This window comes from Ursus arctos, unplaced genomic scaffold, assembly GCF_023065955.2.
Source record: "Ursus arctos isolate Adak ecotype North America unplaced genomic scaffold, UrsArc2.0 scaffold_26, whole genome shotgun sequence".
NCBI classification, from domain to species: domain Eukaryota; kingdom Metazoa; phylum Chordata; class Mammalia; order Carnivora; family Ursidae; genus Ursus; species Ursus arctos.
In genome coordinates this window covers 2,860,436-2,874,392 of record NW_026622941.1, presented here as the reverse complement: position 1 = coordinate 2,874,392, position 13,957 = coordinate 2,860,436, and the positions used below count along the sequence as shown (strand labels likewise).

Below are 13,957 nucleotides of genomic sequence, written 5' to 3'. Positions count from 1 at the left end.
AAGTAAGATTTACCGTGGTGCTCGCTTCGGCAGCCCATAGACTGATATTGAAATGATACAGAAGATTATCATGGCCCCTGTGCAAGATGACACACAAATTTGTGAAGTGTTCTGTATTTTTGCTGGTTGAACTTGGCATTCAAGCCTCACACACCTAGCACAATTTATGGCTCATATTATTATCTGGCGGACTGAAGGGCTGATTCTCATTTCACTTGACCCGGATTCTAGTCCTGTATACTGCTGCCTGTGTAATGTTAAGTTAGTCATTACCAGACCTAGCTGTAAAATGAGGGCTCAGACAGAATGAACTCAGAGGTCTTTCAATCTGTCAAATTGTATCGGTTTGTTTGTTTGTATGCAAAGTATCCGAATCTTCATGGCCTGCAGAGTTTGGGGCAGGGGTCAGGGGAAAGGGAACGAAGAGATATGTGTTAGTGGCTGCTGCACACCTGTGACATCTCGCTAGTCTGCCAGGAACTGACTTGAGAAGGCAAGAGGCTGTCTACAGAGAGAAAAAGAAAGAAAGAAAAAAAATTTACCATAATAGATGTCAAAAAATGAGTCTTGAAAAAAACCAGAAAAGCTCCTGCAAAGTAAACCAGTATGTTGATAGCACAGAATGAAAATTAGTTTTAAAAGTTAATATTGATGATATAAATATTAAGTACCAACAATGGGAAGCAGTTTTTTCTGTTGGCGTTCATGAAAGTTTAACTTCAGGATGTTTATGTAGCTTTTTAAATATTAAAAAAAATTTTTTCTTTTTTTAGTTCTTCAAATATAAGGTAGAAGAAGGGCAATTTGGCATGGTTGGTTGCTTCTAGAAAATAAATGAGATTACTAGGCATTATAATTAGGGCTCTGCAGTTTGAGAGCTAAATGCTATCCTATTAGATATAGGAAACATTTTTTTCCCCTCTACTCTTCCAGATTATAGTTGATGTTTGGCCACTGTCATGTCACATTTAGTGACATATGACTCCAAAGATGTGAACAAATCCTATTCATGCTTGCAACAATTAAAATCTTAATCATACTTTTTGTTTGAGACTTTTAGACCTTTTCTTAAACTTGTGAGTTTGAATTATTTGCCTCCTTAAAGAATTCTGTTATTCTTAAAGAAGAATTTTAAAGTAGCCGTCTTATTGTTGACATTATACTTTGTTTTGCGGTTAGGTTAATAAAAATTATGAAGAAAGTAATAAACTTATTTGGATTTCTTCAGCGTTCTTGAATGATGCTAGGAAAGAAGGAATTAGAAGTGATCTGTCTTTGATGAAGTAAATCTAAGATTTCTGTTGATTGTTTTACCATTCTATTGCTCATACTCAGTTCAGACATTCGTATCTACTGTTTTGATTATTTGAAGAAGATTGCTGGTTATATTGCTTTGTATGTTAAAACCCCAGACTTTTTCAGTAATAGAAATAGCTTCTTGGGGTGCCTGGGTGGCTCAGTTGTTCAGCGTCTGCCTTCGGCGCCGGGAATGATCCCAGGGTTCTGGGATTGAGCCCCACCATCAGGCTCCCTGCTCCATTGGGAGCCTGCTTCTTCCTCTCCCACTCCCCCTGCTTGTGTTCCCTCTCTCGCTGGCTGTCTCTCTCTCTGTCAAATAAATAAAATATTTAAGCAAACAAATAAACTTCTTTCCTCTGATCATAAAAATAATACTGAAAAAGATAGATATGAAATCAAAGTTTATCCCAAATCCTCCCATGTATGGTAACTTTGCTGTTCCTTTTTTTTTTCCCTAAGATTTTATTTATTTGACACAGAGAGAGAGAGACAGTGAGAGAGGGAACACAAGCAGGGGGAGTGGGGGAAGGAGAAGCAGGCTCCCTGCTAAGCAGGGAGCCCTAACTTTGCTATTCCGTTGTTAACATTTTGTTGTTTCTCCGTAATGAACATCTCTGTGCGTACACACATAAAATTTATACAAATGGAATATCATAGGTGTTACATTGTGACCTTTTTTTAGCCAACACATCTGCTGTATATTAATACCCTGTGTGTCTGAATCATTATTTTAATGCCTATATGCTATTGTGTCTGTACTAGTTAATTTAACATCACAGAGTTAAAAATCTTCAAATTTATTTGATAGTACAATATGAATTAAAAACTAAACATTGGGGCACCTGGGTAGCTCAGTTGGTTAAGCATCCGACTTTTGATCTCGGGTCAGGTTGTGATCTAAGGGTCGTGAGATTGAACCCCACATTGGGCTCCACACTCAGTGCAGAGTCTGCTTACGATTCTCCCTCTCCCTTTGCCCCCCTCTCTCTGTCTTTCTCAAATAAATCTTAAAAAACCAAAACAAAACTAAACCTCTAATTCATTTGAATCAGAGATTTCAAAATAATTAGAAATTATGATAATTTTCTCTTTTCTCAGATATAACTCTAACTACTTTGCATTTAGTTTTTAACCAGTGATTAAATGTAGTTTGTCATTACACAAAATATGAATGTTTTATTAGTATACTTAAATCTTTTTTTTTTCTTTTTTTTAAAGATTTTATTTATTTATTCGACAGAGATAGAGACAGCCAGCGAGAGAGGGAATACAAGCAGGGGGAGTGGGAGAGGAAGAAGCAGGCTCATAGCGGAGGAGCCTGATGTGGGGCTCGATCCCACAACGCCAGGATCACGCCCTGAGCCAAAGGCAGACGCCTAACTGCTGTGCCACCCAGGCGCCCCAGTATACTTAAATCTTAAGTCTCTTAGAGACCCAGCCTTTTTTAAAAAAGAGGAAATGTCCTTTAAATTGAAGTATTCTTTAGGAAGTTTCTTGAGTTTGAGTCTTCAAGACTTTAAAAACAAAATATGTGAAAAGAAAGAGAAGAATTACAATAGACCACGGTGTTAGATCTTAAAAGTAAGGATAAGGTTCCTAAATGTTAGTTCTGATACATTTATTTGTTTAAAATATAGATTTCCAGGCCTTGCTTCATAAATATCTCTAGAGATGGAGTCCAGGAGCCTATACTTTAAACAAGCTTCTCTGATAATTCTGAGATAAACCAATTTTGGGATCTTTAGAATATTCTTAAACTAGTGTGTTGCTCATCTGCCATCGGGAATTCATGATTATTCTCTTGTCACCTTTGAGCTCAGTTGTGACAGAAGGGAAAATAAGGGACTGTTGGCTAAGTGCTTCTTAACCTTTTTTCTGCCTACTGCACTTTAGGGCAGTGACAGCCTCCTGTACATAATGATTATTCTGTGACAGTGATCCTTAGTAGAAGGAGTGTGTGTAGAGAAAAAAGTGTTTAAAAATCTTAGATATGTTTATTTAAAAAAAAAAAAAACATCCTGGTGATTTTGGTGTCTCCTTACCTTGAGAATCATTGATGCACAAGATAAAATACTTAGATGACCTATGACAGTAGAAGGGGGAAATATATTTTCTTCAGTTCACATTTATGTACTCAGAAGGTGAAGTACAACACCAAAAATTTATCATTCCTAAATATGAAATAATAGTAGATACATTCTGAAAGTTTTTACAGTTTGGTGTTGAATTGTAAATATCAAGAGAGAAAAAAGGAGTTTGCTTTATTTAGTCTTATGGTAAGGTACCAGTGTAGCATAGGTCTTAAAAATTGTATCTGTATTTCTTTTTTTTTTTTTTTTAAAGATTTTATTTATTTATTTGACAGAGATAGAGACAGCCAGTGAGAGAGGGAACACAAGCAGGGGGAGTGGGAGAGGAAGAAGCAGGCTCATAGCAGAAGAGCCTGATGTGGGGCTTGATCCCAGATCTCCGGGATCACGCCCTGAGCTGAAGGCAGACACTTAACCGCTGTGCCACCCAGGCACCCCTGTATCTGTATTTCTAGGGTAGATATTATGTTTTTTAATTTGTAAAAATCAGATTGATAAATTTGGAGTATATACTGATAGTGTTTCAGTGCTCAAATATGAGGTACTTTGTATTTAGACAGTTAAGCATCATGGTGTAGCATGCTTGAATATTATTCAATCTCAAATATATTGTTAATAAAAATCAGTTTACTTACATTTACCTGAAAAGTGGTTGAGCTATAACTTCTTGTTATAAACATTGTCTAAAAATTACACATGAATAGACAATTCCCTTTAAAGTTTCTACCTTTCAAGAGTATATTGACAGTATGTGTGTGTTTAAATGTAATGTGTATCAATATAAGTGTGTCTATGATTTAAAGTGGATTTTAGTAGAAGTTGAATTGAGATTACTAGATTTATCATTGAATTAGCTAGCCTCCAGTATAGCTTTCTGATGATGCTGAAAATATGCCTTTCACCACGATGATTTTTATCATCAAGCAACTTGGAAATGTCCATTTTAACAAGGAAAAAAATTATTGGTATATGTCTTTATTTTCAAATAATTGAGGCAGCTAATTATGCCTATACTTTGAAAGCTGTGTGGATAAAAAGCAATGACAGTGTCCTTTTAGTTATCAAACTACATTCAAAAGCAAAGTATTTGAATCTTCTTCAGAGAGTGTAGTGGGGACTCAGTACTTCAGTCCGGTGGAAGTGAAACAGTCCACAGAACTATGATGCCAAAAAAACCATATGCACTGAAGGAGGGTGAACACAGCCTTATCTAGATTCCGCCCCTTGCCCTAATTAAGCAGCAATGCTGGCAGGAGTATATTCTTCCTGCACCCACTATAATTACCACACAATCCTAAAATTGTATAACTTTGGTCCAAAAAGCGAAGGGTGCAATTTTAAAGTAAAGTGAGACACTGCAATGAGATACAGAGAACTGAGAATGCTAATTAATAGATTATAGTGAGCCAACAGTGGGCCCTAATTAAACTCTGCATTCATTATACCCTCCAGAGCCCTGAGAGGTCAGATATTTTCCACTTTACAAAGAAGATTGGTTTAATAGGATTTACAGTAATTAAACAAATTTTCCCATTCCAGTTTGAGACTGGGGATTTAGGTGCATTCTAAATGTTTGATCTGATTGGGCCACGGAGATTTGTTCTAGAATCCTAGCAAATGTGAAAACACATTTGCTTAGAATTGCCTAATGTGTATGGTTCATTATTACAGAGTCCTTTTAGAAAATTGTTTCTAAAATAAATAGCCAGCTGTTTTTATGTTTCATGCTCCTTTTGTTATTGAACTTTCAAATACTGGTGGTTGGAGATATGGAACAATACATGTTTTAACAGGAAAGACCTTTTCTTTTTCTTAAATTGAGAATGAGGAGGGTTTTTAGTGTATGTTTGGTGAAGAATAAAAGTCCAGCTGTGAGCTTGGTTGAATTGCAAAGCTAATAAGGCTTTGAATGATTTCTGTTGTATTTTATTCTAACCAACATTTAAAAAGTTATTGTCATAACTTTTTTTGATATTATGCCTTATAATATTTCTATATGTTGAGTTTAGTTGGAAGCTTAATTTAAAAATAACTGTTTTAAAGTACTTTCATTGGGATTTTGTGTGATAGAGTACATTCTATCCAATATTATAGTGTGGCGAGTGAGTTTAATGTTTTATGTATTTTTTAAATGTTTTTGGAAACTGATTTTATTCAGGATTTTGATTTTTTGATTTTTATTTTATTTGTTTAGGGATCAAGAGAATTTCCAAATTTAGAAATACAAAAAGATAAACTTACCCTGTATAATCCTTTGTTTTGTCATTTGTTCTGTTAGGAAACTGGTGGCTATTAACATTTTTACAGTTTTATGTTGTACCTTCATTTGTCACATGGTGTGAGATATTATTATTTGAATTTAAATAAGCTTTTTCATGAAGTTCCTAATTGTTTCACTGTTGTTTAAGTTGATCTTAAAATCTGGAATCTATGTCTTGGACTATTTGTTTAACTTTTTGATAAATCTGTTTTAACACAGAGATGAATTATGAATGATAAAGGAGAGTATGGTAGATAAATCAGTATTCTAATTTGTTTTCCAGGTAGATGTGATCTTTTTAGGTGTTTCAAAAATGAGATGTGTTAAAGGAATTATACAGAATGCCCTGAGAATACTAAATCAGATATAAAATAGATATGTTCCTTTTGGGGAGTTAACAATCATTTTGAGAAGCAAAATTTGTTCATGTTTGGCTTCTACAAATTTAAGCTACCTATCCATTGGATCTTGTCACATACGAAAGTGATGTAGTGGGTGTGAGAAATTGGCTGCTTGCAAAGTTGGTAAGTTTGCTTTATCTGGACTATAGTGGAGTACAATGAAAAATGATTCATTGAATCTAATAAAAAATGTTTTACAAATATCTGACAGGGCTTATTTGTGAGGAAATAAGAATTTGCTAGAGGATTGCAGCTTCTTCCTCCACTCCCCCATCGCATTTCACAGTGCAGTCTGGTGTGTGATTCATCTCAAGGACAGAATAGCTTTTAGGGATTTGTTAATTTATAGCAGCTTTGTGGATAGTAACTTAAATAGGAGTTGGGAAACCCACTTTTTATTTTGTTATGTAAAGGAAGCCAGAAAATGAGCTTAGTTTTTAATTATGTTAAGGGAGGACAGAGTTCCGTTTCACTTTTTTTTTTTTTTAAAGATTTTATTTATTTTTTTGACAGAGAGACAACCAGTGAGAGAGGGAACACAAGCAGGGGGAGTGGGAGAGGAAGAAGCAGGCTCCCAGCGGAGCAGGGAGCCCGATGTGGGGCTTGATCTAGGACCCCAGGATCACGCTCTAAGCCGAAGGCAGACGCTTAACGACAGAGCCACCCAGGTGCCTCTCCGTTTCACTTTTTAAAATCATATTGCTCTGGGATGCCTGGGTGGTTCAGTCAGTTCGGCATTTGACTTAGGCTCGGTCGTGATCCCAGAATGGGATCGAGTCCTGCATGGGGCTCCTTGCTCAGCAGGGAGCCTGCTTCTCCCTCTGCCTGCCGCTGCCCCTGCTTGTGTTTTCTCTCTCTGTCTGACAAATAAATAAATAAAATCTTAAAAAAAAATCATATTGCTCCTAGAACTTGACATCGTGTTATGGGTGCCCTATTTGCCCAGGACGGGGCCTCCTAGAAAGCATGCTTTATAAGAAGTGATTGAGGGAACTAAAGAAGAGGAGACTTGTGACATTTTAGTTATACTCTGTGTATTTGATGGGCAGTCATATAGAAGGAAGTTTTTTCTTTTTTTCCTTTTTTTTGAGGGGGCGGGGAGGAGGGGAAGGCCCACACTAGAAAAATGAGTGCAGATAATAGGGTTATGGATTTTGGTTCCATGGAGGAATATACTGCATTTTCTAACAAAGGTATATCTAGTTGATGGAAGAGTCAGTCTCAGACAGTAATGCTTGACCATCACTAGAATTGGTTATGGGGAGGCCAGAATGCCTCCGACAACAGTGTGGGTGCTTAAGTCTTTCAGCTTTTCAGAATGTCAGAAGTGGTGGGGAATAAAGTGGTACTTTGTGAAGAACCATTTGGGGAGTCATCCTCTCCATCCTCGCACCCCCTTTTATCTTTCTCTCCCTTGCTTCCTCCTTCTCTTCCTTCTTGACAGCTTTATTGAGAAATAATTCAATTCATCCTTTAAAAGTGTGTAATTTTTTTTTTCTTAATCTGGGATTTATTTGAAGAAGAATTTGAAGAAAGTAATAGGAAGTTGCCCTAGGGATTTCTTGAGCAAGGAAATGAATGACATAACTAAAAATACTATTTGGGAGAAGCTTTTTTTGCTGTCAGCAGAATGGATTGAAGCAAGGAAGACGTGGAAAGACTTTGTTGCAGAAGGCCTGTATTAATGTGGGTAATAGGAATGGAGAGGAAAGTGCACAATCATGAGATACTTTCAAAGAAATATTTGGATACAGACTGTGATGGCAAGAGAGAAGGCTGGTGAAGCATGGTATTGAGATAGGGGAAATGTTTTGGCCACTGATAGAAAGTGCATAGAGATTAGAAGGTGGAACTAGAAAGCGGAAACATTTAGAAATAAGGGACTAATGACTGTGACCTTAAGTACATGCACATGGATGTTATTATATGTATTCTAGTTAGTTCAGTATCCCAAGCTATATGTCTCTACTTATGGGATTAAGGAGTGGAGAGGGCGAGAGAAGCCATTAAATGGTACATCTTTTATATGTATTTTCTCCCTGAGCTATTTTTGTGTTTCAGTCTTCTTTGTTGTGGTATATTTCTTTGAAGGCAGACAGCTTGAGAGAGTCTCTCAGTTCCTGAAAGTCACTATTCACTAAAAAAGGGTAATAATGGTTTATATTCCTGTGATAAACGAACTTCGATAATAGGTGTCTTTTATTTTATTTTAGTTAGCAAGTTCATTGAAGATCATGTACCTTTGTGTGATGACTTTGGAGTGAATTTGTCAAAAACAGAAATATTGCAGAAAATGTGCTTTCAGTGAGGAAGTGATTAACTTTGTATTGGAAATGTTCTGTTCTTCCCTTATGGACAAGATTAGAAAAGCTTTTTTGAACTGTATTTTTCTTTTTCTATGTTGCCATTTGTATCTCTGAAAATATTTTTCTTCCTGGAGTTGGGAAGTTTTTAACATAGGTCTGTTCCTTTAATTTTTTTACATTATTAGCAATAATGCTTATTGAACCTACCTCCCTTTCTCTTTGTTTTGGGCAGACTTTCCTACCTAATAGGCTCATGTACGTTCTGTTACATTTTTTGACAGTAGGTGGAGAATACTGGGTTGAAATGATACCTATCTAGCTTAGTTTCATCTGTGGAGACTTTGTGGGCTGAGAAGGTGAGAAATAGTTCAACTTCGATGTGTACACTGTACCATTCTTTTTTTCGTTTGTTTTGTTTTGTTTTTTTAAAGATTTTATTTATTTATTTGACAGAGATAGAGACAGCCAGCGAGAGAGGGAACATAAGCAGGGGGAGTGGGAGAGGAAGAAGCAGGCTCATAGCAGAGGAGCCTGATGTGGCGCTTGATCCCAGAATGCTGGGATCACACCCTGAGCCAAAGGCAGACGCTTAACCGCTGTGCCACCCAGGCGCCCCACGCTGTACCATTCTTTAACAGCAGCTGGTGCCTTACATATTTTCAGTTTGTGATATGCGGAGACCTATTTAACTTTGAAATCACCCTGGGATAACTCTTCCAGTCTTGGATGAGCCCTCAGGTACTTGTATGGTCCCCTTTAGCAGCAATTCTCAAATTTTTTGGCCTCATGATGTTGTATACTTATAAAAATTAATGAGCCCTAAACAGCTTTTGTTTATGTTGGCTTCACCAATATTTGCTGTATTAGAGACTAAAATATAAATTTAAAAGTTTATTAACATTTAAAAATAATAAATGCATTAAATGTTAACAAAAATAACATTTTTAATGGAAAATAGTTTTGTAAGTCTCATGTCTGGTTTAATAGAAGACAGCTGATTGTCATAACTGCTGCTTTCAATGATCTATTGTATATTTTTGTTTTGGTTGAAGTATTTGAAGAAAATCAGGCCTTGTGTAAATATGTGGTTGAAAAAAACAGGAGTGTTTTAAAAGCCTTTTTAGGGGGCACCTGGATGGCTCAGTTGGTTGAGCATACAGCTCTTGATTTCAGTTCAGGTCATGATCTCAGGGTCCTGAGATTGAGCCCAGCATCAGGCTCCACGCTCAGCTGGGAGTCAGCTTGAGTTTCTCTCCCTCCTCCTCTGCCCCTCCCCCTGCTCTCATGCACGCTTTCTCTCTCTCTCTCTCTCTCTCTCTCTCAAATAAGTAAATAAATTTAAAAAGCCTTTTCAGATAATTGTGGATATATTTTGAAACCACTCCAAAATTTATTTTTTTTGACACTTCATTGAAGTATGTTTTACATGCCATAAAACTCATTGTTTTTTTTTTTTTTTTAAGATTTTATTTATTTCTTTGACAGAGACACCGAGAGAGGGAACACAAGCAAGGGGAGTGTGAGAGGGAGAAGCAGGCTTCCTGTCGAGCAGGGAGCCCAATGCGGGGCTCGATCCCAGGACCCTGGGATCATGACCTGAGCTGAAGGCAGACGCTTAACAGCTGAGCCACCCAGGCGCCCCAACTCATTGATTTTTAAGAGTACATACAGTTCAGTGACTTATTTTTTTTAGTAAATTTGCTGAGGTGTGCATCCATAACCGTAATCAAGTTTTAGAACATTTTCATCAGCAAGTGGTAGTTGCAGTGTGAAGTCTGAACTCTCACCAGTGAGTTTTCCATAATTTGTTACGTTAAAGCGAATTGGTCTGTCTTGTACTTTGAGCAGATCTTTTACATGTAGAGGATGTAAGTGAATACATACGGTTTTTCCAACATTTGTAACATTGCGTAGTGGTCATTTGGAGAGTATTTTTTCATTGAGTTATGCAGATCTTCCAAATGTTGCCATGTTTCATTAGACAAATTAAAAAAATTTGCATTTGTTAATATTAATTCCTATCTCACCAGAGAAGTCTTTTAAGTTTTGGTAGGCTGTGAAGCTCACCAGATGGGAGATACAGGTTTTCCAAAATTCTAATTTTTGCTTGAAAATTCAAATTTTATCATTGGCAAGAAATATTTTATGTTGTCTTTGAAGTGACTTGTTTGTTTTGTTAATTTTTGAGAAAAATTTAGTCATATATGAGACTGAATAATCATAGATTATCAGTTCAGTCTTTTAAATTAAGATGTTGTTCATTGAGGTAACCATTATATTTCAGTATTCAGCCTAAGTGTTTTATGCCTCTTTGAAGATGTTACTTGAGTATAGAGAGACCTGAGTGATGTGACTGGGGTAAAATATTCCAAGCAGAAGGAATTAACAGTCCAAAGACCTCAGCATCCTTTGACTCGATAAAGGTTGCCACTGAGGGTCTTAACTAGATTATTCTTTAGCTAATAATGTTCCTCTTCTCCCATCTGTTTAATCTTGTAATAAGATGTTATAGTCTTTGACATCAACAATGCTTTGCTTCCTTGCCATGGTTTAGGAAGGTATATTATGGGAAAAGATTGGCTAAAACCTAATAGGCCAAAATTTAGCCCAGACAGTATTAAATAAAAGGAGAAACTTCACTGTTCTAGAAAGCCAAAAAAGTACTTCTTTTCTTTTTTATAAAGAAGATTTTATCTGTGTATTTATGTATGTATGTATTTATTTATAGACAGAGAGCACTAGTAGGGGGAGAGGCAGCAGTAGAGGGAAAATCTCAAGCAGACTCCGTGGTGAGCATGGAGCCCCAAGTTGGGACTCGATTTCACGACCCTGAGCTCACTACCTGAGCCGAAATCCAGAGTTGGATGCTCAACTGACTGAGCCATCCAGGTGCCCAAAAAGTACTACTTCAAAGTTTTGAAGTGAGTTTGTCCATGCATATAGAATAAAAAATCCTGCTTTGAGGATAATGTTTTTTGGTTGTACATTCTTAGATAAGAGGTCACCCTTTTCCTGGCAAGCTATGAAAGTGTTCATCTGTTATTGCTAGTTTTAATGTGTAGCATTTATTATTTATTTTTGATTTAACAAATATTGAGTAGCTTCTTTTTATCATTATATTTTTCTGGTGAACTGCCCTAGTTAGAAATAAAACTGAAAGCAATGTGAAAACTTTCCAAGGTGGTAACTTGTTTTCTAGAGTTTTTAGACTCCTGAATTAATGTTAAAATTAAAGTAATTTTAGTGATTTAGAGGATATGTACAAAGAATGCATACATTTTTCTCTTGGATTTTTCGAACATTGTCTTATTTTGTAGGATAAAATGGATATGAAGGTAATAGACTTCTAGAAATATGTAGGAACCCTTAGAAGAAGCATCAGCGAAGTGAAAGCAAGAGCAACAAGGTGAAAAAGGCCAAAAGAACCAGTGCTTGTTTTCTCGTTTGTTGATAGCATATATTTCTGTCCCTAGAGTTTCCTTGGAAGGCTCTTAAATAGCCAGTAGTTAACAGTTGGATAACCAGTAAGGATTCTCCTTATTGAGTGTTTTGTGGTAAGGATTCCTCTTTGTCTCATCCATTACCCAGTTTTTACTGTGAAGAAGTTAAAAAAGGGAAAGGATATATTGATTTATTTTTGGTTGGAATGGTGTTCACCAATAATTTTGTTCTCCCACTCTCTGGAAGCTGTTTAATGTAACCATATTCATAGCTCTAAAAGGAGGAGGACCTAAATTCTTAAAGAATCACTGTATACTTCAAAAATTATCCTTTTTTTAAAAAAACCAGCAAAAAATGGATTTGTTTGGAAATAGCAGAGAATTGCAGTCCAGGACTGGCAAGCTATGGCAGAACCGTAGACAAGTCCCCAAAATTATCTCGTTAGCAGCGCTTGACCATTATTAATTCATTGCCTTGAAAAAGAAGAGAGCAAACCATCTAGAATTTCTTGACATTAGAAATCTATATTACCATCGCTTAACTATTAGAAAGCATTGTAAAATTCTGAAAGAGAGAGAGAGCTCAGTTTTAAAGACTAAGAATATTGGCAGGCAATGCATATTAAGCCATTCTCATGGAAAATTTTATGTGACTGTTTTTTAGTTAAATATATTAAAAAAATTTTAATTCCAGTATATTTAACATGCAGAGTTACATTAGTTTCAGGTGTACAATATAGTAATCCAGGAGTTCCACATATTACTCAGCGCTCATCAGGGGAAGTGTACTTAGTATCCCCTTCACCTAGTTCACCTACCTCCCACCCACCTCCCCTCTGGTAATCATCAATTTGTTCTCTAGAGTTAAGAGTCTGTTTCTTGGTCTCCCCCCCCGCCTTTTTTTAAAGATAGAGTGTATGTATGTTTGTGTGTGTGAGCGTGGGGGTAGAGTAGGGGTGAGGGGCAAAGGGAGAGGGGGAGAGAGAGAATCCCAAGCAGGCTCCCAGTCAGTGCTGAGCCTGGAACTGGGGCTCGATCTCAAGACCATGGAAAAAACCAAGAGTCGGAGGCTTAACCAGCTGATCCACCCAGGCGCCCCCCTCTCTCTTTTTTTTTAATGTAACTTTTTATTACCTAGTTTGTGCTTGAGGAGTACAATCTCTTTCCCTCCAATCTCATTAAGCTTGAAATAAGGGAATATTTTTGAATGGTGAGCCCATGATTGTGCTGTCTTCTGCCGAAGTTACATTGTGTGTGTATAGGCCTGTTAATTCTGTATGTTTCATTTTGATTTGGTTTTTAAATTCTCTGTATGGTAAAAAAGAGAAATTATGTATTTTTATTTGTTATTTTATTTTATCTTATTTTTTAAGATTTTATTTATTGACACAGGGAGAGGCAGCGAGAGAGGGAACACAAGCAGGGGGAGTAGGAGAGGGAGAAGCAGGCTCATAGCGGAGGAGCCTGATGTGGGGGTCGATCCCAAGAACGCTGGTATCATGACCTGAGCCGAAGGCAGATGCTTAATGACTGAGCCACGCAGGCGCCTCTGTTTTTATTTTTTGATACTGCTAGCAAAAGATCTGAAGAGAGGTGGTCAGTGTTGTATTTACACAATACTTTTTTTTTTTTTTTTTTTTGTTCTGAAGCAGGGATTTGGACAAGATAACTTGTAAGTTTTCCTTCATGCTGTAAAATTTTGTGATGAGGAACCTTTGTTTTTCATTTTAATAGTATCTTAAAAGCATATTTGAAGAAAGTATTTCTTCGTTCATATTGAGTTTTTTTTTTTAAGATTTTATTTATTTATTGGAGAGCACGAGCAGGGGGAGGGGCAGAAGGAGAGGGACAAGCAGACTCTCCACTGAGTGCAGAGCCCAATGTGGGGCTTAATCCCAGGACCCTGAGATCGTAGATTTGATAACCTGAATAATTAGTAACTTATTCTTGCCACATGGCTCTTCATGGGCATTGGAACTTAGAATAGGTGTCAGATTCTTAGGAGGGAAGTGTGCTATAATGAGTGTTTCCAGTCTTTTCTATAATTTCCTGGGGTATATTTCTTGTTTTTCTGTGAAAGTGTGTTACCCATGGTACAGAGCATTTTCAGTAGATGAAGCAGATAAAAGAGAATCTTTTTAAATTATGGTGGATAAATTCC

General features: G+C 36.8%; 1 protein-coding gene and 1 non-coding gene across 18 annotated transcripts in view; both read left to right on the top strand.

Annotated features, from left to right (window-relative positions):
- Window positions 1-13,957, top strand: part of ERC1 (ELKS/RAB6-interacting/CAST family member 1) — a 554,906-nt gene that overhangs the window by 38,590 nt on the left and 502,359 nt on the right. The gene's annotated exons all lie outside the window — the stretch shown is intronic.
- LOC113258121 (U6 spliceosomal RNA) lies at window positions 18-121 on the top strand. Its single transcript, XR_003317136.1, has one exon. It is a non-coding gene; the product is annotated as a U6 spliceosomal RNA (small nuclear RNA).